The 24364-nt window shown below is 47.0% G+C and overlaps 1 long non-coding RNA gene across 1 annotated transcript; it reads right to left on the reverse strand.

The window, feature by feature from the left end:
- Window positions 1–7197: 7197 nt before the first annotated feature.
- Window positions 7198–21253, reverse strand: LOC142818464 (uncharacterized). Its single transcript, XR_012895941.1, has 3 exons — window positions 17880–21253; window positions 8087–8137; window positions 7198–7451 (listed from the first exon to the last, which is right to left on the reverse strand). It is a non-coding gene; the product is annotated as an uncharacterized LOC142818464 (long non-coding RNA).
- Window positions 21254–24364: the final 3111 nt, after the last annotated feature.

Here is a 24364-nt window from a genome sequence, read left to right on the forward strand (position 1 = left end):
CATCAATACCTAGAGGGGGATGGGAATTTCCAGCGTGACAGCTTCCTGCACATACATAATGGCAGAGGCCCTTCCTAACGTGAGCCCGGGAGGGTAGCAACCAAGGCTGTGTCCAGACTCAGGGGTTTTTTCGGGAAAAGTAGCCTTTTCCCGAAAAAACTTCCCCTGCGTCCAGACTCAAGCCGCGTTCTTTCGAAATAATTTCGAAAGAACGCGGCTTTTCTTTCGATGGCGGTAAACCTCGTTTCACGAGGAAGAACGCCTTCTTTCGAAAGTTCCTCTTTCGAAAGAAGGCGTTCTTCAATGTAAATAGGGCTTCCTCGAAAGAGAGCATCCAGACTCGCTGGGTGCTCTCTTTCGAAAAAGCGGATTGCTCTTTCGAAAGATCCACCTGCAGTCTAGACGCGATCTTTCGAAAGAGGCTCTTTCGAAAGATGCTTTCGAAAGAGCCTCTTTCGAAAGAAGCCTGCAGTCTAGACATAGCCCAAGTGACCCCTTATTCCTGGGAAGCAGGACAAAAGCCAGAGGAGGAGCTGGGAGTGAATCAGTCTTGGCTGGCTCAGGGTGCAGGTAGGGGATCAGGGCCCTGTTTCTTGTCCCTCCCCTCTCTCCTAGGTGGATTGTACTGACTGGTTCTGGTTTCTGTGATGATAAGGGTTGTGCTAGGCTGTGTCCCTGTTGCTTAATAAACCTTCTGTTCTGCTTGCCGGCTGAGTCTCCCATCTGGCTCCGGATGGGGGTGTAAAGCCCGGAGACTCGCCGCCCCTTGGTGACAATAGAAAGTTAGCAACACTCTGCACTTTGTGAAAAAACTCCTCTCTCTATCGCATAGGTTTCTATGCTGTACCTCTTTGATGAAACTGGTGTCTCTGAGCCGCGCGACTGGACCCCAGCGCCTGCTCACGGCCAGCCACTGTGAGCAAGCATCCCGGCACTGGAGGGAGAGGCGTGTGGCGGCGGTGGCGGCTCCAGGACCCAGGCATTAGGTTAGAGTGGGGGACGGGTGTGCTTGGCTCTGGGGGAGGTAAGGGGGATTGGGTTGGGGGGGTGCCTTGCTCTGGGGGAGAGGAGGAAGAGTGGGTTAGAACGGGGGGATGGGATCAGAGCGGGGGGGTGCCTTGCTCTGGGGGAGAGAAGGAGGATTGGGTTAGAGAGGGGGATGCAGGACAGGGGGGATTGGGTTAGAGAAGGAGGGGAGGTTGAAGCACCTTAAACTCAAAATTTTCGTGGATGCAGAATAAGGCAGCCAACACAGATGTCATATTTAAATTCCAGGGCAAAAAAGATATCAGCGTGTAGCTGGTCTACACAGAGTTTCTTTAAAGAAAATTCAAAGGCTATTGTTTGCCAGGCTGAAGCAATTAGACTTTTTTAATTGTTTTTTGTCCAAAATATCCTGTAATGTTATTTTCATCACTACATTTTGTGTGCTATATCTAGATATATATAAATATATAATACACGGCTCTCCGCATTCTATCCACTGCTATTTTGGCTCTTCGTCTCTAACTGGTTGGCCACACCTGCTTCAAGATATCAAAAGTTTTCCCACGTGAATTAAGTCTGCATAACAAGATCCCTAAAAGTCTTCTGCAGTACCCCTGTTGCTGCCGGCTGCAGCCCTTAAATAAAAAACATGACAGCAACTCACATTCCATAAAGACAGTGGGATTGGTTAAAAATATACATTAACTGATCTTAAACATTTGAAATACATTGTACATTTTTAATGACTTTGTGCATTAGAGGCACTAGGACTCATGACAGACCAGGGAGATCAAAAGAGAGAGGGAGTTATTCCCTGGCACTCCAGATCTGAAGGACTCAAGTGTGGATAAAGACGTTACGTAAGACAGATTTTCAGATGTCACTAAAATGCATTACAATTAAGAAGGAATATTAATAAATGGTTTAAAATGAAAACTTCCAGCTATTAAAAGGATTAAGGCTTTGCTCTGATGTAGGGAATACGCACAATGTCAGAGACATCTGCAAGACGGTGATCAAAGGCAAACGAGGAGGTGGGAAGTGATATCTTTGGCAGTGTGGGGCAAGAGAAATCTCTAGCATCAATGCAAAAAATTCTGCAGAGGTCAGGGAGCAGCACGACAAAGAAAAGAAAACTGGGAGAGGACACGGGGATTTTTCCCTTCTTTCAGGCACATGCTCTCTGTGGTCATGTCTTCCATTGCATAGAGGGGTAAACTCATTGCCTGTGCAACCCTACTGGCTCTCATGGAGCAGCAAAAAAGTAACTGAGGGTACGTCAACACTGCAATACTCTTTCCAAATCACTAGCGCTATTCTGAAATAACTTACTCCGCATCTACACAGCAGGCAGGTATTTTGAAATAATGTCGAAATACTGTCTGGCTGGAGGACTTCTTACTCTGACTCCTGTACCCCTCATTGTATGAGGAGTAAGGGAAGTTGGAGCAAGAGTGCTCTGTTTCGAAATAAGTGCTGTGTAGATGCTCCTTATTTCGAAATAAGCTAAGCAATTGACGTAGCTCCATTTGCACAGCTTATTTCGAGGTAAGCCCTGCAGTGTAGACTCATCCTGAGAATGGAATCTGGCCTTCTGTGTTTGTCATTAAGCCTTGACTTTGCTTCCTACCCATAAGGCTAGACAGAGAAGTTGATGGTAGCACTTATGGGCCAATATATATATAATGTGATACAAAGTGGTAATGACAATAATAACAAGCTGAGGTCATCAGAGTGGCTGTCTCCTGGACAGCAGCAGGAGAGATGGCCTGGTCTCTAGGGGAGCTGATTGCTCATGAAAGATATTCATAAATATGAATTTTCATATATATATAAGCAATTATCTCCCCTAGAGGCCAGGCCCTCTCCCCTGCCACTGTCCAGGAGACAGGATGACCTCAGCTTGTTGTTATTGTCACATTATAACTGGGCGAACAGTACTGATTTCATTTAAAAAATACATTTTACTTACCCAATAGTTGCCATCTGGGAGATAGATAGGGGAATTGGAGCAGCTCTGAGCTTCTCCATAGCTTCTATGGCTACACTTTTCCCTAGAGCACCTCCTGCTGGGCAAGTCTGGGTCTGGAACAAGTTCGTCGTTCCCTTCCGTGACTTCTGCTGAAGGGACAGCCTGGGGACTAAAATAAATAACACTCCCCCCTTCTACAGTTCCACCTCCCTGAGGATCTCAAACCACGTTAGAAGCCTGGGTTAATCTTCATCATCCCGGTTTTGCAGTCAGAGAAACTGAGACACAAGGAGAGGGCGTGGCCTGCCCACGGTCATGTGGGCGAGCAGGGGCGGCCCGTCCATACAGGCGAACTAGGTGGTCACTTAGGGCACCAAGTTAAATGGGGTGCCAAATGGTGGCGCAATGTCATTGAGGGGTTTGGAGATGGGGGTGCCGATTGCATGGTTCACCTAGGGCGCCTATCGCTGGGCGAGTCAATGGCAGAGAGGGGAATAGAACTCAGCTAAGGGGATGCCAGGCTCCAGGCTGCGACTGCTAGTCTCTCACACATGCTATGTTTCCACTCCCCGCAAAGATTCCTATTGTGGTCAGCCAGGGCTGTGGAGCACACACATTTTCCCACAGTCAACCACCCCATGCTAGTGTTGGTGATTGTTTTATTTGTGTCCACATTTGTACTAAAAACACTGATGTGAGCATGGGAAAGGGACGCTGATTACCCCCCTCCTCCCTCTGAAACAACAGCTCTCCTATGGGTACTGCTGTGATCTAAGAGCCAGAAAGACAGCATGAGAGGGATCACCAGTAAGAAGCTCCTAAATGAACTGCATTTCCCTTGGAGAGGGGGATTATCGGAATGTAACGAAAACAAGCCCCAGCCCTCCTCCCCTGCCTGCACACACACCCTAGAGGCTTTTGCAAAGCCACAGGAACGGAAATAATTTAGTTTGAATCCATCAAGCATTAAAATCCTTTCGCTGAGGGATTGAAGTGAAAAATGAGCCATAGACAGGAATTAGAAGCTCTCCGCCTGGGCTGTCAAAAGGGATTTTCCCCAGATAGAAAACAAGCAATTGGAATTGCAGGAAGGTAAATCCCTCCTGAGCCTCTGACATGTACACACTCCTGATCTCCCCTCCATGGCTCTGAGAACTCTGGGATCATGGAGAGTGACCAGGGACAGCTAACATTCGGCACTTAGATCCTGGTCTCCTGAGCTTGGAGGGAATAGTCGTTCTGAGCTTTCCTGAAGAGTGTCATCAACCCTAACTCCAAGAGACAATTATGAGATATGCAGGAAAGTACTTGGTCTGAAACAGGTGAGATAAGTGCCAGCTCATGTCCGGAGCAGAGAGGGATTGGAAGCTGCTGGAAAGGGTAAACTGTGACCAGGATCCCAGGACAGCTCTGGAGACCTTCCCATGGCCTAGGCAAGATGAGTTGAGACATGAAATAGCCTTTAGTTTATCATGATTAGTCATCAGAGTTAACACCTCACTGAGAGGAATGGTGCAGTTCCCATCTATCAGAAATATTGATCCAAGCTCTTTGCAGGCTCATGTAAACATCTCTGCCCATTACTCGTTTCACTTTCTTTAGTTTTTCTTTGCAACCATTACCAACAGCCTCTTAGGCCTACTCTACACTAAGAGTTTACACCGAATTTAGCCACATGTGGTCGATTTTCTAAACAATGTGTCCACACTACCAAGCCTGTCTCCTTGACCTTTAGGGCTGCTGAAGCCAATGTCAATTACTCCTGATTTCACAAGGAGTAATGCTATTTCTGACCTTGCCTGGTCGAGTTTATGATAGTGTAGATGCACCGTTGGCGAAAGTTGAGGCTATTGGCTACTGGGAGTGTCAGGGCTGACTGCCAGTTACCTCTATACCTTATTGCAGATGGTCCAGCTAGAGTCAATGGTGAGCTGGATTTAACTGGTGATGAGTTGGCCCAAGGCCTCCTTAGTTGCATAAACAAGTTGTGAGATAATTAGGCCCAAGGACATGATGTGTGAGAATTAGATAGTGGTGGTGTTTCCTGCCAGAATCTGCTTGTGGATGTTTACGCCCCTAAGAAAGGAATAATTATAAGACAGCCAAAAGGCACTGATTGGGCAGATAGTCTGACCTGTGAACCTAGATTGTGTGGGTGCCCAGGGATTCCCCATGCTGGAGCAGCGCCCGCTACTAGCCTTCTAGAGCACAGACGGAGAGTCCGGGACTGTCTGTAGCAGAAGGGGTGTAAGCATTGGATTCTTGCTTACCTGCTAGCTTGCTTGCTTAATTGCTTGTTTCTCTGCAGTGAGAAGCATGTATTTAGTAACATGCGAAGGCTGTGAGGCATAATATGCCCTGGCAATAAAACCTCTTATATTTATGCACCCAATGTGGCTTCATTGAGTGTATCTGAACCTTCTGTTAGAGCGACAAGGAGGCACTTCACAGTGCCCCACTCTGACTGCTCTGGCCAGAACTTGTACCTCTACTACTCTCCAGGTGAACAGGAAAAGCCCCCGGAAAGTTTGAGTTTTATTTCCCGTTTGGCCAGCACTGCGAGCACATCTCAGAGAAAGCAGCAAACAGAGGCACAAGTGGCCATGACTTCTAATAGCTCTAATACCTCCATGATTTCAAATATTTCAAGTCCCAGGAGCCCCAGTTCCCAGGGGCGCAGAAGAGCCCCAGCATGGAGTATCTGGGAGATCTTGGACCTCATCGAGACGTGGGGAAAGGGATTGTAGTGGGGCTGAGTGACCACTCACTGAGCTGGAGTCAGAGCAGCCCCTCCAGGAGCCATTTTGAGCTGAACCTAACCCCTCCTAGTCACCTGACCGGAAGCCAGGAGGCAGGGCCAGAACTATAAAAGCCCAGCCTGAGCGCTCAGTCTGGGCCCAGCCTCTGGAGGGACCAGAGGTCTGCCCTGCACTCCCTGCCTGAGAGGCTGAGGACTGGCCTGGGCCACTGGGCATGCTTGACTTAGAAGGCAGATCTGAACCCCTGTGCTTGTGGACAGGCCTAGACCTTCAGGTGAGCCAGACCCACAGGATCGGCCTGAGTGCCTGCACCCAGGGACTGGCTAGGATGGCAGGACCTGCAAAGGCCTGAGGATTGGCCTGGACCTTCAGCCGTGCCTGACCCAGACAACTGGCCTGAACGCCTGCACTGATCGGCACCAGAGAACTGGCTGGGACTGCTGGACCTGCAAGCGGCCAACAACTGGCCTGGACCTGACCACCCTCAACTCCCTGAGAGACCTGCTGGAAGCCCAGGTGCGCACCGAGGGGGTGAAGGGAAGTGGCCGAGGGAATTTGGAGGGTAGTTAAGTGCCTCAGGTCAGTGGGTTTCAGGCTGGAGCCCCCCTGACCCAGCAGCAGACTGAGCTGCTCCTCTTAGGGCCCTGGGCTGGGGTGCATCCCCCCCTGCTACCCCCCTGCCAGGCAGCAGTCTCCCTGTCTCCGCCACCACAGGTGAATTGCCTGCACCTCTCCTGAGCCAGGAGACAAACTATTTCAGTACCTAACTGTGTTTGTCGTCGCTCCACCCAGACTGAGGGCCAGGGCCTTTGCCTGGGTTTGTTTGCCGACCGCCTGAACCAAAGCCTGGGCTACTGAACCCTGGAACTGACTAGTTGTTGCCTGTCCTGACCTAGGGCCAGGTTCTTCAACTGTGTTGTGCTTGCTGCCCTACCTAAAACAAGGCTTGGGCCACTGAACTACTGTTTACCCCAATTGTTTGTTGCCCGGCCCTGAGCTAGGGCCAGGGCCCCTGAATTCACTGTATAGTGTTTGTGGCCCGGCCCTGAACCAAGGCTAGGGATCCTGAGCTAACGGGGTTTGTTTGAAGCCCCGCCCTGACCGAGGGCCAGGACTCTGGACCTGTGTGTCTTTGCCCTTCACCTGCCTGAAGCAAGGCTGGGCCTCTGAACTGTTTGCCTCTTGCCCTGCCCTAAACCAAGGCCGGATTTATTGAACCACTGAACTGGGGGTTTGTTTTAGTGCCCGCAGTAGTGGGCAGAGTGGCTGCCCTTTGACCTGGAGGCGGCGCAGACCCTCCGGGAGCCGAACCAGCGACAGGGATCCATTTTCTCTGCGCTCCGAACCAGCAAACGAAATGCAGACATTTCCATGAAGATCACAAGCTCCCTGGCAGCCACAGGGACCCAGAGCCGTGCCGAGTCAAAATCAAGGCACTGAGGCACTCCTCCCACATGGCAAAGGAGGCTAATGGGTTCTAGGAGCAGCTCAGTGAGATTCAGGAGGGGTGGACCTGACCAGCGTCTCAAGCCGGACCGTGGAGTCCAGCCAAGACACGCCCGGCATCAGTGTGGTGGAAGAGCAGGAGAAGGCAGAGAATGGCCTGCTGGCGATCAGGGAGAGCCGAGAACTTTTCATCACGCTAGAGCTGGTCCCCTCTTCCCAGAACGTCTCCCAGTCGAGCACCGACCCCGAGGAGGGCACTTCTGGGGAGTTCACAATTTTTTTTCTTACTTTAACAGGGTTCAAAAAAGAGCTGGGTAGATTCATGGAGGTTCAGTCCATCAATGGCTGTTAGCCAGGATGGGTGGGAATGGTGTCCCTATCCCCAGTTTCTCTAAGTGGGAGACAGGGGAGGGATCACGTGAGGATTCCCTGTTGTGTTCCCACCCTCTGGGGCATCTGGCATTGGCCACTGTAGGCAGACAGGATACTGGGCTGGATGGAGCATTGGTCTGACCTAGTCTGCCCATTCTTATGATCTAGTGGGTGAAGGTAATTGGGTGTGATGTGCAGCGCTCGCTGTGTCTACACAGCACGGCAGGCCCGGAACAGCTTGCTAACATGTCTGCAGATGGAGCGGGAATCTTCCCTGCACATCTCCATGAAGCCGTAAAAGGTTTGGCCTTATCTCGTAGTGTAGACAAGGCCCTAAGGTTTGGAGTACACCAGCAAGCTGTGCAGTCCTGAGCAATGCTGTTATACCATCCTGAAGGCCTGGTGCAGATAGCAGTAAGGCTACATCTACATTTAGGGTTGCCAGATGGTTTAAAAAAAATACTGGATAAAAATTTGTTGAGCAAAAAAAAAAAAAAGCACCAGGGGGATCGGGGGGGGGGGGGGAGGGAGGAGTAGGGAGTCGCAGCACCTTTAATTGTTGCGTGTCCTGAGTGGGCTTCCGTTGGGCATCACACCGCACCTAGGAAAAGCAGAAAAACTTTGTTAATTAAAGAATATTTTCTCAATTTTGTTAATAGGACACAGAGTCCAAATACTGGCCTGTCTGGTTCAATACCGGACACCTGGCAACCGATCTACACTACACCCAAAGTTAGCAAAACTTGTGTTACTCAGGGATGTGACTATTCCACCCCCCTGAGCAACATAGGTTACACCACCTTAAGAGTTTGCGTGGATAGTTCTACATTGGTGAGAGCTTTTCCCACAGACCAAGCGTCTACCACTTGCAAAATGTAGGGCAGTTGTCACCAACCTGTACATCAGGATCCACTGGTAGATCTTGGAACCTCTGACAGGTGATCCTGACTGGTTTGGCCACGAGGCTAGCAAGTGCTGGCACTTCAGCTGCCCCTTCCCCACTGCTGCGCATCTCCTGCCCTTTGCCTTGAAGCTGCCTCTCCCAGCCCTCGGAGCCTCTGCTTGGTGTGCAGGGCAGGGGAGGGAGAAGAGGAGCGCTGATGTCAAGGTGCCCCCTCTCCCACCCTGTATCCTATCTCCACAGAGCAGGGGAGGTACAACAGGACTTGGGATGGAGTTTTCTGGCTGCTTTTGGGAGTGGTGCAGGGCCAGGCAGGGGTGAGCCTGCCTTTACTCCACTGCACCACCACCCAGCAGCCACCTGAGGTAAGGAGTGCCCTATCGAGCCCACATCCTGAAACCCTACCCCAGCCCCAGCCCCAAGCACCTCTGCATCCAAACACCCTTCCAGAGCCTGCAACTAGAACCCCCTCTAACATCCGAATTGCTTGCCCACGCTCAGCTCAGAGCCTCTCTCACACTCCAAATCCCTTAATCCAAGATCACAGCCTGCACCCCCAACCCACTGCCCCTGCCTGGTGAAAGTGAGGGAGGATGGGGGAGGAAGGGAGAATGGAGTGAGCAGGGGCAGGGTCTCAGAAGGGGCACAAAGCAGCCAGGGTATTTGAGTTTGAGGTACATCTTGGATTGCATTTAAATTTAAAAAAAGTGATCTGATACTTAAAAAGGTTGGAGACCCCTGATGTAGGAGTTTTATGCCAAAAGAAGAGCTCTCTTCTACTGGCAAAGAGCATCTTCACCGAACTGCTACAGTGGTGCAGTTGCGACACTGCAATATTTTAGGTATAGACATGCCCTTATTTTAAAAAAGAGTGAACGCTGAGCTTTGGAAAAAGATAGCACCCTGAAGGATGTGCCTGTGTGCCATACCACTGCCTATCAGCCCAGTGCAAGCCCTGGTCACCTGCTGAAAAATACCAGGATTTTTCACATTTATGGGTCTCAAACTTCACAGTTGGACACTGGGAAAGAAATGCTTCCTGCAGCATCATTGCTTGGCTGTTTTATAAGCGTGGGCTATTCATACCGTTCATTAACGAGAACTCAAAACAAGTCAGTTATTTATATTATGGCTTTTGGGCCTAGACTAGGAAAAAAACAGCCTTGCAAATGGGCTCAGGATGCAGAGATTTGAGGCAGCCAGGAAAGGGAGCAGCCATGAAAAGAGTTGGGGGAATTCTGAATTCCAGTGTAGAGTTAGCAGCTGTGGATGTGTCAGGTGGCCTATGATGGCACTGGTACTATATGATGGCTATGCACAGTGAAGGGGACGTGGTCTTGTTGGCGGAAATGGACGTGAAAAACAAGCACTGGGAAGGAGAAGAGAGGAGGCTCCAGGTGAAGGGATACTGTAAAGCCAGTGGAGAAGTGCTGATTCTGTGTGGCAGAGTTCCAGAATGTTGGGAGCCATGCAACTTTTTGGCCTCTGAGTTGTTCCCAAGATGAGGGTTGGTGTAGAAATACGGTAAGGGGGACATACACTAAATGTCAGGGCAATAGGATCTTATTGGGCTGGTGCAGACTTGACTTCAAAAACACGGTATAGGACAGAGAAATCAAAACCATTTTATTTTAACACCAAATTCAGAATCCTAAAATGCTCAGAATCTACATGATGCAATCAGCTAAAGTACCCTGATCTAGACAGAGAGGTGGTTATCTTACTATATAATTTAAAAGTGTGCATCTGTCTGTCGTCTGTCTCCCGCCCATGCTGAGTCCGTTTGTTCAAGAACTTCTCTTCAACAGTAAGGGTTAGGACCACCACATTCAGTAGGCAGCTTCCTTGCAATAACTTAAAGCAAGCCCCGGGGTTTGGAGGTGCCAGGACACTGGGATGAGCCTGGAATGGGATGGTTTTCTGAAAGGGAGGGGTGTGGTAGCAGAGTGAGTTACACTCATGCACGGCCACAGGGACGGGGCAGGCAGCAAACATGGGGGACAATTATACACCAGAATGACCACAGAGGATAGCGAGGCATCTAGCTAGACTTATGTGTAGTGCTGGGGAGGAGCCAGTGGTCGTGGTACATGTTGGTACCAATGACATAGGGAAGGGTAGGAGAGATGTCCTGGAGGCTAAATTTAGGCTGCTAGGAAAGAGACTGAAATCCAGGACCTCCTATGGTGGCATTCTCGGAATGCTTCCAGTTCCACGCGCAGGGCCAGGTAGGCAGGCAGAGCTTCAGAGTCTCAATGCGTGGATGAGACAATGGTATAGGGAAGAGGGGTTTAGATTTATTAGGAACTGGGGACACTTCTGGGAGAGGGGGAGCCTATACAGGAAGGATGGGTTCCACCTAAACCAGGGTGGAACCAGACTGCTGGCACTAAACATTAAAAAGGCCATAGAGCAGTTTTTAAACTAAGAGATGGGGGAAAGCCGATTGGTGCGGAGAGGAACGTAAATCGGAGGGAGACTTCTCTTAGAGGAGAATCCATTGATAGAGATTCTCTAAGCTGTAGTCAGAAAGAGAGGAGGGGAGAGGACAAACCATGGGCCAGAGCAGACAAACAACCGCATTCTAAGGAATCCAATGCATCAGGGAAGGGCAGACAAATAACCAGTGACAAATTTTTAAAGTGCTTCTACACAAATGCTAGGAGTCTGACTAATAAGATGGGTGAACTGGAGTACCTCATATTAAATGAGGAGATTGACATAATAGGCATCACTGAAACCTGGTGGAATGAGGAAAATCTGTGGGACACAATCATACCGGCATATAAAATATATAGAAAGGATAGAGCAGGCCGGGTGGGTGGCGGAGTGGCACTGTATGTGAAAGATAATGTAGAATCAAATGAAATAAAAATATTAAATGAATCAACACGTTCCATAGAATCGCTATGGATAGTAATTCCATGCTCCAATAATAAGAAATTAGCAATAGGGATATATTACCGACCACCTGACCAGGACAGCGATACTGACATTGAAATGCTGAGGGAGATTAGAGAGGCTACCAAAATAGAGAACTCTATAATAATGGGGGATTTTAATTACCCCCATATTGACTGGATACATGTCATCTCAGGGAGAAAAGTGGAGATAAAATTTCTCAATGGCTTAAATGACTGCTTCTTGGAGCAGCTGGTACAGGAACCCACAAGGGGAGAGGCAATTCTCGATTTAGTCCTGAGTGGAGTGCAGGACCAGGTCCAGGTCCAGGAAATAACCGTTACAGGACCGCTTGGGAATAGTGGCCATAATATAATAACATTCAACGTTCCTGTGGTGGGAAGAACACCTCAGCAGTCCAGCACCCTGGCATTTAATTTCAAAAAGGGGAATTACACAAAAATGAGGAGGTTAGTTAAACAGAAATTAAAAGGCACAGTGACTAGAGTCAAATCCCTGAAAGCTGCATGGAAACTTTTTAAAGACACCATAATAGAGGCCCAACTTAAATGTATACCCCAAATTAAAAAACATAGCAAGAGACCTAAAACAGTGTCACCGTGGCTCAACCGCCATGTAAAAGAAGCAGTGAGGGACAAAAAGGTATCTTTTAAGAATTGGAAGTCCAGTCCTAGTGAGATAAATAGAAAGGAACATAAACACTGTCAAATCAAGTGTAAAAATGTAATAAGAAAAGCAAAAAAAGATTTTGAGGAACAGCTAGCCAAAAACTCAAAAAGAAATAACAAAATGTTTTTTAAGTACATTAGAAGCAGGAAGCCTGCTAAAAGACCTGTGGGTCCCCTAGATGATCGAGCTATAAAAGGAGCAAACAAGGACGATAAAGCCATTGCGGAGAAACTAAATGATTTCTTTGCTTCAGTCTTCACGGCTGAGGACGTTGGGGAGATTCCCGAATCTGCACCGTCATTTGTGGGTGATGAATCTGAGGAACTGTCCCGGATTGAAGTGTCATTAGAGGAGGTTTTGGAATAAATAGAAAAACTTAATGTTAACAAATCTCCGGGACCGGATGGCATTCATCTAAGGGTTCTAAGAGAACTCAAATGGGAAATTGCTGAGCTATTATCTGTGGTTTGTAATCTATCCTTTAAATTGGCTTCAATACCTAATGACTGGAAGGTAGCCAACGTGACAGCAATATTTAAAAAGGGCTCTAGAGGCGATCCTGGCAATTACAGACCGGTAAGTCTAACTTCAGTACAGGACAAATTAGTCGAAACAATAGTAAAGAATAAAATTGTGAAGCATGTAGAAGAACATAATTTGTTGGACAAAAGTCATCATGGTTTTTGTAAAGGGAAATCCTGTCTTACTAATCTATTAGAGTTCTTTGAAGGGGTTAACAAGCATGCGGATAAGGGGGATCCAGTAGATATAGTATACTTGGATTTTCAGAACGCCTTTGACAAGGTCGCTCACCAAAGGCTCTTGTGTAAATTACGTGGCCATGGGATAAGAGGGAAGGTCCTTTCTTGGATTGCGAACTGGTTAAAAGACAGGAAACAAAGGGTAGGAATAAATGGTAAATTTTCAGATTGGAGAGGGTTAACTAGTGGTGTACCCCATGGGTCAGTCCTGGAACCAATCCTTTTCAACTTATTCATAAATGATCTGGAGAAAGGGGTAAGCAGTGAGGTAGTAAAGTTTGCGGATGATACCAAACTGTTTAGGATAGTCAAGACAGAAGCAGACTGTGAGGGACTCCAAGAAGATCTCACCAAACTCAGTGATTGGGCAGCAAAATGGCAAATGAAATTTAATGTGGATAAGTGTAAAGTAATGCACATTGGGAAAAATAACCCCAACTATATGTACAGTATGATGGGGGCTAATTTGGCTATGACAAATCAGGAAAGGGATCTTGGAGTTATCGTGGACAGTTCTCTGAAAACTTCCACGCAGTGTGCAGCAGCGGTCAAAAAGGCAAATAGGTTGCTAGGAATTATTAGGAAAGGAATAGAAAATAAGACACAGAATATCTTACTGCCCCTTTATAAAACTATGGTACGCCCACATCTTGAATACTGTATACAGATGTGGTCTCCTCACCTCAAAAAAGATATTTTGGCCTTGGAAAGGGTTCAGAAAAGGGCAACTAAAATGATTAGGGGTTTGGAACGGGTCCCATATGAGGAGAGGTTAAAGCGACTGGGACTTTTCAGTTTAGAAAAGAGGAGACTGAGGGGGGATATGATAGAGGTCTATAAAATCATGAGTGGTGTGGAGAGGGCCGATAAAGAAAAGTTATTTATTAGTTCCCATAATAGAAGAACTAGAGGACACCAAATGAAATTAATGGGGAGCAGGTTTAAAACGAATAAAAGAAAGTTCTTCTTCACACAGCGTGTAGTCAACCTGTGGAACTCCTTGCCAGAGGAGGCTGTGAAGGCTAGGACTATAACAGAATTTAAAGAGAAAGCTAGATAATTTCATGGAGGTTAGGTCCATAAAAGGCTATTAGCCCGGGGATAAAATGGTATCCTTGGCCTCTGTTTGTCAGAGGCTGGAGAGGGATGGCAGGAGACAAATCGCTTGATCATTGTCTTCGGTCCACCCTCTCTGGGGCACCTGGTGCTGTCCACTGTCGGCAGACAGGATACTGGTCTAGAAGGACCTTTGGTCTGACCCAGTACGGCCGTTCTTATGTTCTTATGAGTGCCTGACCCCCAGGGAGCAGCCTCTGGCCAGCAGCATGGACTCTGCCAGCCCAGCATGCTCCAGGGAGCAGCTTCTACAGTGATGTAGCCCCCACTGCTCTGGGCCAGCCTTCTGCCCTGGGCTGCCCCAGGCTGGCCCTGTGGAGAATCTAGCAGACACCATATGCCAGACACAGGGAGAAGCCAGTGGGTGGCGTGTACTGCCCCATGACCCTAGGCAAGCCCTGGGGAGAAGGCGGAGGCCACCCCCCTGCCGTAAGGCTCCCATTCTCTCCCCTGAGCCCTCCACCCCTTTGTCTGAGTTCCCTTCCTCCACCCCCTGCCCTGATTCCTGTACCTCCCCATCCCTGAACTCCTGCCCGGAGTCCTCATATCCCCAAACTCCTGCCCTGACTCATGTACCCTCTCCCCCCCCCCCCCCCGCCCTGAAGGACTATGCCGAGCAATGAGGTAAGTCTTCTAGTAGCAAATATTTCTCTTGAACATGCTGTTCCCGGCTTTTATGTGATCTGATTTCTTATTAGTCTGTGCCCTTTTCTCCAGTAATAACAACTCAGGAGTGCTTTTCATCCACAGACCTCAATATGATAAACAAAGGCAGCCATCATCATCCCTATCTATTTTATATATATATATATATATATGAGAGTCCGCCTGTCTGTTTGTCCAAGAACTCATTCTAAACGGTAAGAACTAGTGTACCTGTCACCGGGTGGATTTGAACCTGGAACCTCTGGAGTTTAGTATAGAAGCCTTGATAGCTTCTCAGCTTAGTCTGTACAGCTCCCTTGTTCTTATCTCTGGCTGTAAATGGCTTAAGTGCTATTACATGGGACAGTGAACTACACTAGGTGTGTGTGTTACACTAGGGCCACCACATTCGGTAGACAGCTTCCTCTTATCCTAACAAAGTAAGGTCAGGGCTTGGCTGTGCTAGGACAATGGGCTGTGCCTGTAATGGGATTGCTTATCATAAAACCACACAGAAAAGAGACAGACTCACCTGGTGGGTGAAAGGGCTGGCTAGTGGTGCCATATAATTTGGAATAAATTGCCAAGGGAGGTGGTGGAATCTCCCTGTCTGGAGATATTTAAGAACAGGTTAGATAGACATCTGTCAGGGATGGTGTAGACGGAGCTTGATCCTGCCTTGAGGGCGGGGGGCTGGACTCGATGACCTCTCGAGGTCCCTTCCAGTCCTATTATTCTATGATTCTATATACCCAGTCCTAACTCCGAGCTCTGACGCCCCGCCTCCCCCAGCACTCTTTGGGAACATTGCTGGCTGTTCCCCTCAATTCCTGACAAAGGGGAAAGCACACAGTTTGCTGCATTACTCATTCTGGCTGGGGAAAGCAAGGGGCAAATAAACCTGGACCTGCCCCAGATGGAGGACATGCACCCTTCCACCAGCTGTGCCCGCTGGAGCTGCAAGGGCCATGGACAGGCATTTCTCACTTGGCCACAAGCTGCTGCAGTGAGAGAGGGCTGGGGCAGTCCTTTCTCTCTGGGGCAGCCTGTGTACTGAACTCCTCATCCCCAGCCCCACCCCAGAGCAACGATTGAAAGGAAGCACTGACGTTTTCATTTTATTTTCCAAAAACCTCAAAATGAATTAAGGATGCAAGCAATCTTCTAGTTTAACATATGGAGAAACTGAGGTACAGAGAGATGAAGTGATTGTGTAGCAATGTCAGGAAAATAACACAGAAATCTCATAAATTACAGCATTAGCTCCTATACAAGAGACACAGTAGGGCTGCCAACAGGCCCTTTGACAAAGAACTTTCTTTATTTTTTATTTCTGTTCAACAAGATAGGGAATTGCTAAGTGCTGCAAAAAGCAGCAAGAATTACCCTTGGTGAATGTAGGTGAGTACAGCAAATCAAATCAAATCAGGAGGAGGAAGGGGTGAATATGCTAAGAAATCAGTCCCTTATTTTTGAAATACAGGGTATGCAACCCTACTTCCCATGGATTTTAGGTGGGTTCTTGTTGGCATGTAGACTGAGATTGTCAAAAAGGGGGGAAAAGTGCTTCAATGACAAAGACAGGGTGACGTGAGTTTGCTGGGACCACCGGCAGTGTGCTGAGCAAGGGTCAGACGGAAGGGGTGGCAGCTAAACTAGTGGCAAGATTCTGCATTTTGTACACATGGGTGACAGGCAGATTCCCAAGGTGGGACAAGACTACATGCATTGCTGAGAGTTGGGCAGAAGACTGAGGTAGAGGACTGGCTGAGGTCAGCTGCTGGCTGGCTGCCTCTGGAGGCACTGTCATGTTTATATTTGTAACTGGAAAATTCCCTTCCTTTCCCTCTGTTGAAGATGCTGCTGCACTGAACCTGAAAGGGCTAGTTATAAATAGATTCTCCCTGCAGCTCCTGAATGAGCCATTGAGGCAGAATGAGTCATCCCTGCCTGCTCTGTGGTTCCCCCCAAACCAACTGTGTCAGGTGGAGAGTGGCTGCCAGGAGCAATTAACACACTGTTCTTTCTCAAAGGACAGAAACCTGGGGGACAGAGAAGCTAAAAAAAAGTCCCAACTCCTACCCACGTGCACCCAAAAAAGCCCATCTCTGTGTGAGCTAGAATAATGCTTCTTCCAGAGAAACTTTCAAGAGGATCTAGAAATAGACACACCACTTCCTTGAGACTCTTTTGTCTGCATCATCTTCCTTCCCTGCGTTGCTTTTGGTAGAAGCGTGTGGCCCATTACTCAATGTGTGATGGGCAAATGGACCCTCACTAAGGAAGGACCAGCCCCAAACACAAGTTAACAGGGGGAGGAGGGGGAGAGGATAGTGACCTCTGAGTTGCAGGAAAACAACCTGTGTGAGAGACTGAGGGTACGTCTAGACTACCGCGTTTTGTCGACGGAAGTTTTGTCGACAGATACTGTCGACAAAACTTCCATCGACAAAGAGCGTCCAGACACATTGAGTTCTGTCGACAAAGCAAGCTGCTTTGTCGACAGAACTCCGTAGTCTGGACGCAACGTTACAGGCAATAACACCTTCTGTCGACAGAGTTCTGTCGACAGAAGGTGTTATGCCTCGTAAAATGAGGTTTACCAGCGTCGACAAAACTGCTGAGTTCTGTCGACGTTATGTCGACAGAACTCAGCGGTAGTGTGGACGCTGGTATAGTTTTGTTGACAAAAGTCCACTTTTGTCGACAAAACTAGGTAGTCTAGACACACCCTGAGAGCCCAAGTATTAGTGTCTGCCAGAGACATGATGAATGATGGGAGAATTTCATTCATTAGGGGAAGGAGAGTCGGGGCAGAGTTGGAATTAAAGAATACTAGGGAGGAAGTGGGTATGGATCGGATGCTGTAGGAAAGGAACACACAAGGCCTGGGAAATAGGTCTCCCTGATGTGCAAAGGAGCAGGAGCAGAAAATTAGAGTATCATGTGACACTGGTCTCCGGAAATGGAGCATTTAAAGTAAAGGGAAGTAGGGAAACTTTTCTCCTGTGTCTCACAGATTGCCCTGGATGACTGTGGCAGGTCTCATGAGAGACGTGTGGGAAAGTGAGCTGTGTGTAACAGTGAGTCAGGCTGGCAAAAGCTGGCAATTCTCTTCAGTGGTATCTGGTGGGAGAACTGATGCCATATCTGTCCTGGCAGGTCTCCCAGGAAGCTTCACCTATGAGTTGAAGGGGGAAATACCCATGTGGCAATGATTTGAAAAGGAAAAGAAAATCCAGCAGGTCTGATGTTCAGGATGGAGCCAGTCAGTTTCTCAAGACTCATTCACTCAGTATTTAGGCTGAAATACATGAGAGGTCACCCACCTCTTTCTCATGACAAGCGGCTCCGTGATGCTCCACCACTGTCACCGAAGTGATGCAGTCACAGTCACATCTTGGTGATGAGAGGTCCTGGGTGCTGTGCTGTGATACAGAAGAGGTGATGGGTGTTTTTCTGACAGAAAGAGTGATGTAGTCATCTTTCAGCGATGGCGAGACCTGAGTAACGCAGTCATGGCAGGATGGTAAAATAATCTTGTCAGAATGTTTCCCACTCAGTTTGAAATCAACTCCCTCTGCCTTTATTCCTCCAAGTTTCTAATTTACCACCAGAACAAGAAAGCCTCCTCTGCGAAATGTTAATGTCTTTGTTCTCATATCGTTTAAAACTTGACCTACTTCTGAGTTTTCCAAGTTCATCATGTGCAACCTCATCATTCCGCTGTTCCACATTCACGTTGCCTGGCAGCATTTTGTCATTGCAAAGATTTTTTTTTGTCTCTGAGCAGACGAGAGGCTTTCCCAGAGAAGAAGCACTTAGAAAAGTCCCCTACCCTTCCTCTACCTTTGCCCCTTAGTGCCTTGAAGATTTACCCCAGTCTGTCCTGGAGTCTCCAGGAAGTAAAGATAACTCCAGTCATCTGAAGAAGTGGGCTGCGCCCACGAAAGCTCATGATCCCATCTACATGTTTTGTTAGTCTATAAAGTCCTACCAGACCATTGGTTGTTTAAGTTTATCCTGTGCAGACTAACTCGGCTACCCCCTGAAGCTTCTTTAATTAAAGGCTATGTCATGTGATACAACCTCAGGAAAAATGTCCAACCAAAATTAGCAACCCTCCTCTTAGCCCATGTGGATTGGAAACCCATCTCTGCTTCCCACTCCCAACTTCTCCTTGCTTCTTCCCTCCTCCCTTCCCAAAAGCTGCAGTGGGGAGATTTTTTTTGCCTTGCTCCTGTCAATGCCTGAAAACTAAAGACTTTAAAAAAAAAACAGCACTTAAAAAAAAACACCTATCTGCATTACCGTGGGCCTTTATATTTCTTGCAGAATGTCTGGGATATCCACCCCGTTCCATCCTATTTCTATTTTTTACTGACAATAAGCTTGGTTAATGCAGAGTTAAAGTTGCTTGGTGATATGTTGTGGCCTTCCAGAACATTGACCTTAGCAAAACTCAAACCTGTGAAAACTAGGAATTAAGGTATTTCTGAGACACTTCTCAAATCCTGGAAAATCAGTCATGTACCCACAACCTCTAACTCTGCTGAAGCTGTCAATAATGAGTGGGAATTACCGACATGCACTCCAGCTGCATTTCCTTGGAGCTATGATTGTAATACAAAGTGATTTGAGGGGCTGTGCCCTTCTAGGGCTGAATGTGAACCCCTCACCCTGATTCCTGGCCGGGCAATCAATGGGAGGAGATACATGTGTACCTTGAGAGATCCAGTATGCCTCATTATGTAACTTGCCAGCTGTGGGGCACAGAGGGTTGACAGCCCTTCGGTAGAATGTGGCGTTCTTTCTGTGGAGTGACTGGCTCGGTCTAGACTACGGGGGTTTTTTGGAAACTTTTTCCAATAACTTTTCTGAAAGAGGCTTTTCTGCCATTTGGCCCAGTCCAGACAGGGCCAAATGGCAGAAAACCCTACTCTTTCGGCAGAACCCTTATCCCTCATACAATGAGGTATACAGGGCTCTCCCAAGAGCAAGCATTTGCTCTTTCGCAAAAAAAAGTGGAAGAACAAACGCATTCCTTGGACGCAGCAGAGTTTTTCCAGGATACCGGAGGTAACCCAGAAAAACTCTGCAGTGTAGACATACCACAGCAGGGCAGGTATAGGTAGCTCCTGTTCTGTGCAGCACAAAGGAAGGGTGCATGAATGTGTTATGGGTGAAATGGGGGCACTGCTCAAAGTGGACAGAGTCTGCTATAATAAAAGTTGTGTGGCAACTGGTTAGGTGCTTCCCAGGCATGTATTTCCTATGGCTGTGCACAAGTCCCATTCCCAACTGAAATGTGGTCTGATGGGTGAGTAAATGAGTGGCATGGGCTGATTCTGTAGAATCTCTCTCAAGCCCAGATTTCTATTTCATAGTGGGAAAAGAGGCAGGGTAGGCATCTCCCGGCTACTTAATGAATTCCTTAGCACCTGATCATTTTCTCACATTTCTAATTAAGGGAATTTTATTTAAAACCTTGAAAAATATTCCCTCCCCAGCTTTATTTATAGAATAAGAAATTTAGCACTTTGCTTCTTTGTTCTATTTGGAGGCTGGTGAGATTTATTTTAGATGGAGCTATAATCCTGTTACTTCCACTCAGACTCAGCAAAAAAAACAAAAAACTGGGGTAGGGGAAGAGGAAAAGATACTGTCAAAGGAGGGAACTGATGGAGTTTCTCATAGTCTTTGGGAGGCCATAAAAAGATACAAGATTCACCACAGGGAATCAAAAAGCTCATTAGCCTAACGCTGGTGCTGTGTAGGCTCACAGCCCAGCTTTCAAACACCTTGGCTGGTTGCTCTTGCTACCCCATGGTCTCTCTTGTTTCCTCTTCCATCATTTTTTCTTGTGACAGAGGTGACTTTATCCATGGATTCTGGGACTGATCCTCAGTTTATGTAAATCACTGTAGATTGGGATGGGCAACCTGAGATGTGTGCGCCACATGTGGCCTATCAGATTTCTATGTGTGGCCCAGGAGATATTTTGTTTACTGATGCCCACGCACAGGGATGCCATCTAAGTAGGTTTTTTCCTACCGGTGTTACTAAAGTGACACACACACGTAAAGCCAGGGCACATCACACTGACTGCGAGAGCCGAATAAAGAGCATCCGATTAAAATGCTGCTACGGTTCAATCAGCACACACCCCCTCCCGCAAATTCCAGGTACACAAGTGCTGTTAGTAAAACTACTCTATCCCGGCCCACCAGATGAAGAAGGGCTACTCATGCAGCCCACTTGCTAGCCTAGGTTGTCCATCGCTGGAGTAGCTCCACTGACTTCAGTGAAAGGTGATGCAGATTTATATCTGCACACAGTGTGGCTCCCTGTCGCCATGCGAATATTTTTTGCTATAAAGAATGAGGACAATAAAAATGGAGAAAATAGAGAGCACGTTATAATAAAACTCTGCACATCTCTGGTGTCTGATATACAGGACTCTTAGAATGTTATAATCTTTTCTATCCTGTTCTTAGCTTGTCCAGCATTTACTGCAGTGCTGCTGACCTGCTCCCCTCAAGAAGTGTGGGTCAGCTACAAGCAGAACCCTGAGTACACACTGCTCTCCGGACATCACTGGGGCAGCTCCATATTCTTTTCAGCTAGTGCAGAATCAAAAGAATACAGCTACCAGTTTGCAAATAACTTTCTCCAGGAAAGTACAGCCACAAAGATGGTGGGCTTTTACCTTCACCCAGGGTAGCATGGAAGAACACAAGGGACTGAATTCTTCTCTTGTGCCCAGTGTTCTGTTCTATTCTGCAAGCTCCCATGATTCCAATGGGGTTGAGAAATGTAAGAGGAGCACTTGGCCTAAGAGGAGGAAGTGCTCAGGACACAATTCTCACTCTGGCCACTGGGCAGCAGGCAGTGATCTAATTAATGATCAAGAAGACAGGCAGGATCCTGTTGGGCTAGCAGGGAGGCAGAAGCCTCAGCATGTTAGAGGAAAGGTGTGGGTCAAAAAACCCGGTGCACTAAACACATGTAAAAATCAGCTCTGAACAAACTGGTCTGTTGCAGTTTGGCCTTTCTGGCACTGACAAGTCAATATTAAGCCCTGCAAGGAGCATGCTCATCTGTGTCCCGAGACTGGAAGGTTCCTACATCCTCTTATGGTTACATAGAACAATCTCAGAGATTAAAGATGCTGGTGAGCAAATGAGACATTTCCAGGAGAGGAATTGTAGCCTTCAAGGGGCAGCATCCCCACAGCTCCAATTGCTATCAGAAAGGCCTGGATCACCTCCAGGTGAGAAATCAGCTTGGAAGAGATCTATTGGAAGGGCTGATCTTCATGGGGCTGACATCTTCTAGCTCGCTTCCTACCTATGGTGAGGCACTTCTTCTCTACCCCTTCCAGATATCCATGTCTTTTCCTGCCTGTGATGAACACTCAGGGCATGGTGACATCCCTGCTTACCTATCCAGTTAGCTCCACAGTCTTTGATGACCTCCCATATGGCCAGAAAAGCAAGGAGTGAAGGAAAGTAATTCAAGAATCCATGCCCCGCCCCCCCATGGTCAAAGGAGGAGTACAATTTGGCAGTAGCATGCTGGCTTGCAGATGGGGTGGGACCTACTCCGGTCTATGGAAGAGCAGAAGCAAATGGCACCAAAACTGCCTGTTAGACTTCTTAGTCTATTCCCTGGGAGCCTGTGCAGTGTCCTTATACCAGGATTTTTAGTGCTGCATGCATCATTGTTTTCAATGCCACAACAAAGAATTCCTGTAGCGGGCCCAGCCAGCTTTTCTTGCTGGGTTCTGTCCATGAACATGGTCTAGGAGTGGAAAAATAGCCAGGTCACTTTGGCAGGCTCCATCCTTTTGCAGCAGATGCAGCCTCTTCTTGTGAAATGGTCATTAGAGGGGTTTTGGAACAAACTGGAAAATTAAATGGCAATAAGTCACCCAGACCAGATGGTATTCACCCGAGAATTCTGAAGGAGTTCAAATGTGAAATTTCAGAATTGCTAAATGTGGCATAACCTATCATGTAAATCAACTCTTTACCAGCTGGACTGGAGGATAGCTAATGTGACATCAATTGTTTATAAGACTCCAATACTTAAAAATGTTTTATAGCTCCTGGTAATTATAGGCTGGTACTGGTAATTTCAGTATCTGTAGTGAAGAACAGAATTATCAGACACATAAATGTACACAATTTGCTGGGGAAGAGCCAACATTGTTTTTGTAAAGCAAAATCGTGCCTCACCAATCTACTAGTATTCTTTATGGGTATCAACAAACATGTAGACTAAGGGGATCCAGTGGATAGAGTTTACTTAAGTTTTCAGAAAGCCTTTGTGAAGACACCTCACCAAAAGCTTTTGAGCAAAATAAGCAGTCATGGGATAAGAGGGAAAGTCCTCTCATAGGTCAGTAATTGGCTAAAAGATAAGAAACAAAGGGTAGGAATAAATGGCCATTTTTTTCAGAATGGAGAGAGGTAACTAGTGGTGTCCCTCAGGGTCTGTACTAGGGATGTAAGTGAGTAATCAACTACTCCACTTTCCCACTCCCTTTTTTTGCTGCCTCTGTTAGGTAGCTCTGATTACATATAAATTCAGAACCACAGCAGCCCCAGCTCTGTCCTGCTCACACCAATCTGGGACCTACCTCCATGGTGGCTCTGCAGTTTAAATGTAGGAGGAGTCAGGTTGCCTGCACACCCAGCTCCTACTATATTTAAATTGCAGAGTCTCAGCAGAGGTAATTATTGGACTGGTGTGAGCCAGGACACAGCACCTTCCCTTATCAACTAATCGTGTAGTCATTACAAACGATATTGACTACATGATTAGTCAATTACCTGCCTCTAATCATCCTTAGTCTGTACTTGAACCAGTGCCGTTCAGCATTTTAATAAATGATCTTGAAAAAGAGATAGTCAGTGAGATGGTAAAATTTGCAGATAATACAAAATTACACAGGATAGTAAAGTCCAAAGCAAAGCATGAAGAATTACAGAGTGATCTCATAAAAGTGAGTGACTGGGTAACAAAATGGCAGATGAAATGTAATGTTGATAAATGCAAAGTAGTGCACATAGGAAAACATAATCCCAGCTATACATATAAAATGATGGGATCTAAATAAACTGTTACCACTCAAGAAAGAGAGGCATTGTGGATAGTTCTCTAAAACATCCATTCAATGTGTAGGGGAAGTCAAAAAAGCAAACAAAATGTTGGGAATCAATAGAAAAGGGATACATATTATGACAGAAAATATAATTTTGCCTCTATGTATATACATTGTATACCCACATCCTGAATGCTGCATGCAGATGTACTTTCTCCATTTCAAAAAAGAATTTTTGGAACTGGAAAGGGTATAGAAAAGAGCAACAAAAATTATTAAGAATATGGAAGAGTTCCCATACGAGAAGAGATTGATCAGACTGGAACTTTTCAGCTTGGAAAGAATCATAGAATACTAGAAATGGAAGGGATCTTGAGAGGTCATCGAGTCCAGTCCTCTGCCCTCACAGTAGAACCAAGCACTATCTGGATCATTCCTGACAGATGTCTGTCTAACCTGCTCTTGAATATCTCCAGAGATGGAGATTCCACAGCCTCCCTAGGCAATTTATTCTAGTGTTTAACCACCCTGACAGGAAGTTTTTCCTCATGTCCAACCTAAACCTCCCTTGATGCAGTTTAAGCCCATTGCTTCTTGTCCTATCATCAAGGAGAACAATTTTTTCCCCTCTTCCTTGTGACCTTTTTAGATACTTAAAAACTGCTATCACGTCCCCTCTCAGTCTTCTCTTTTCTAAACTAAACA

This window comes from Pelodiscus sinensis, chromosome 15 (genome assembly GCF_049634645.1).
Source record: "Pelodiscus sinensis isolate JC-2024 chromosome 15, ASM4963464v1, whole genome shotgun sequence".
Lineage (NCBI taxonomy): Eukaryota > Metazoa > Chordata > Testudines > Trionychidae > Pelodiscus > Pelodiscus sinensis.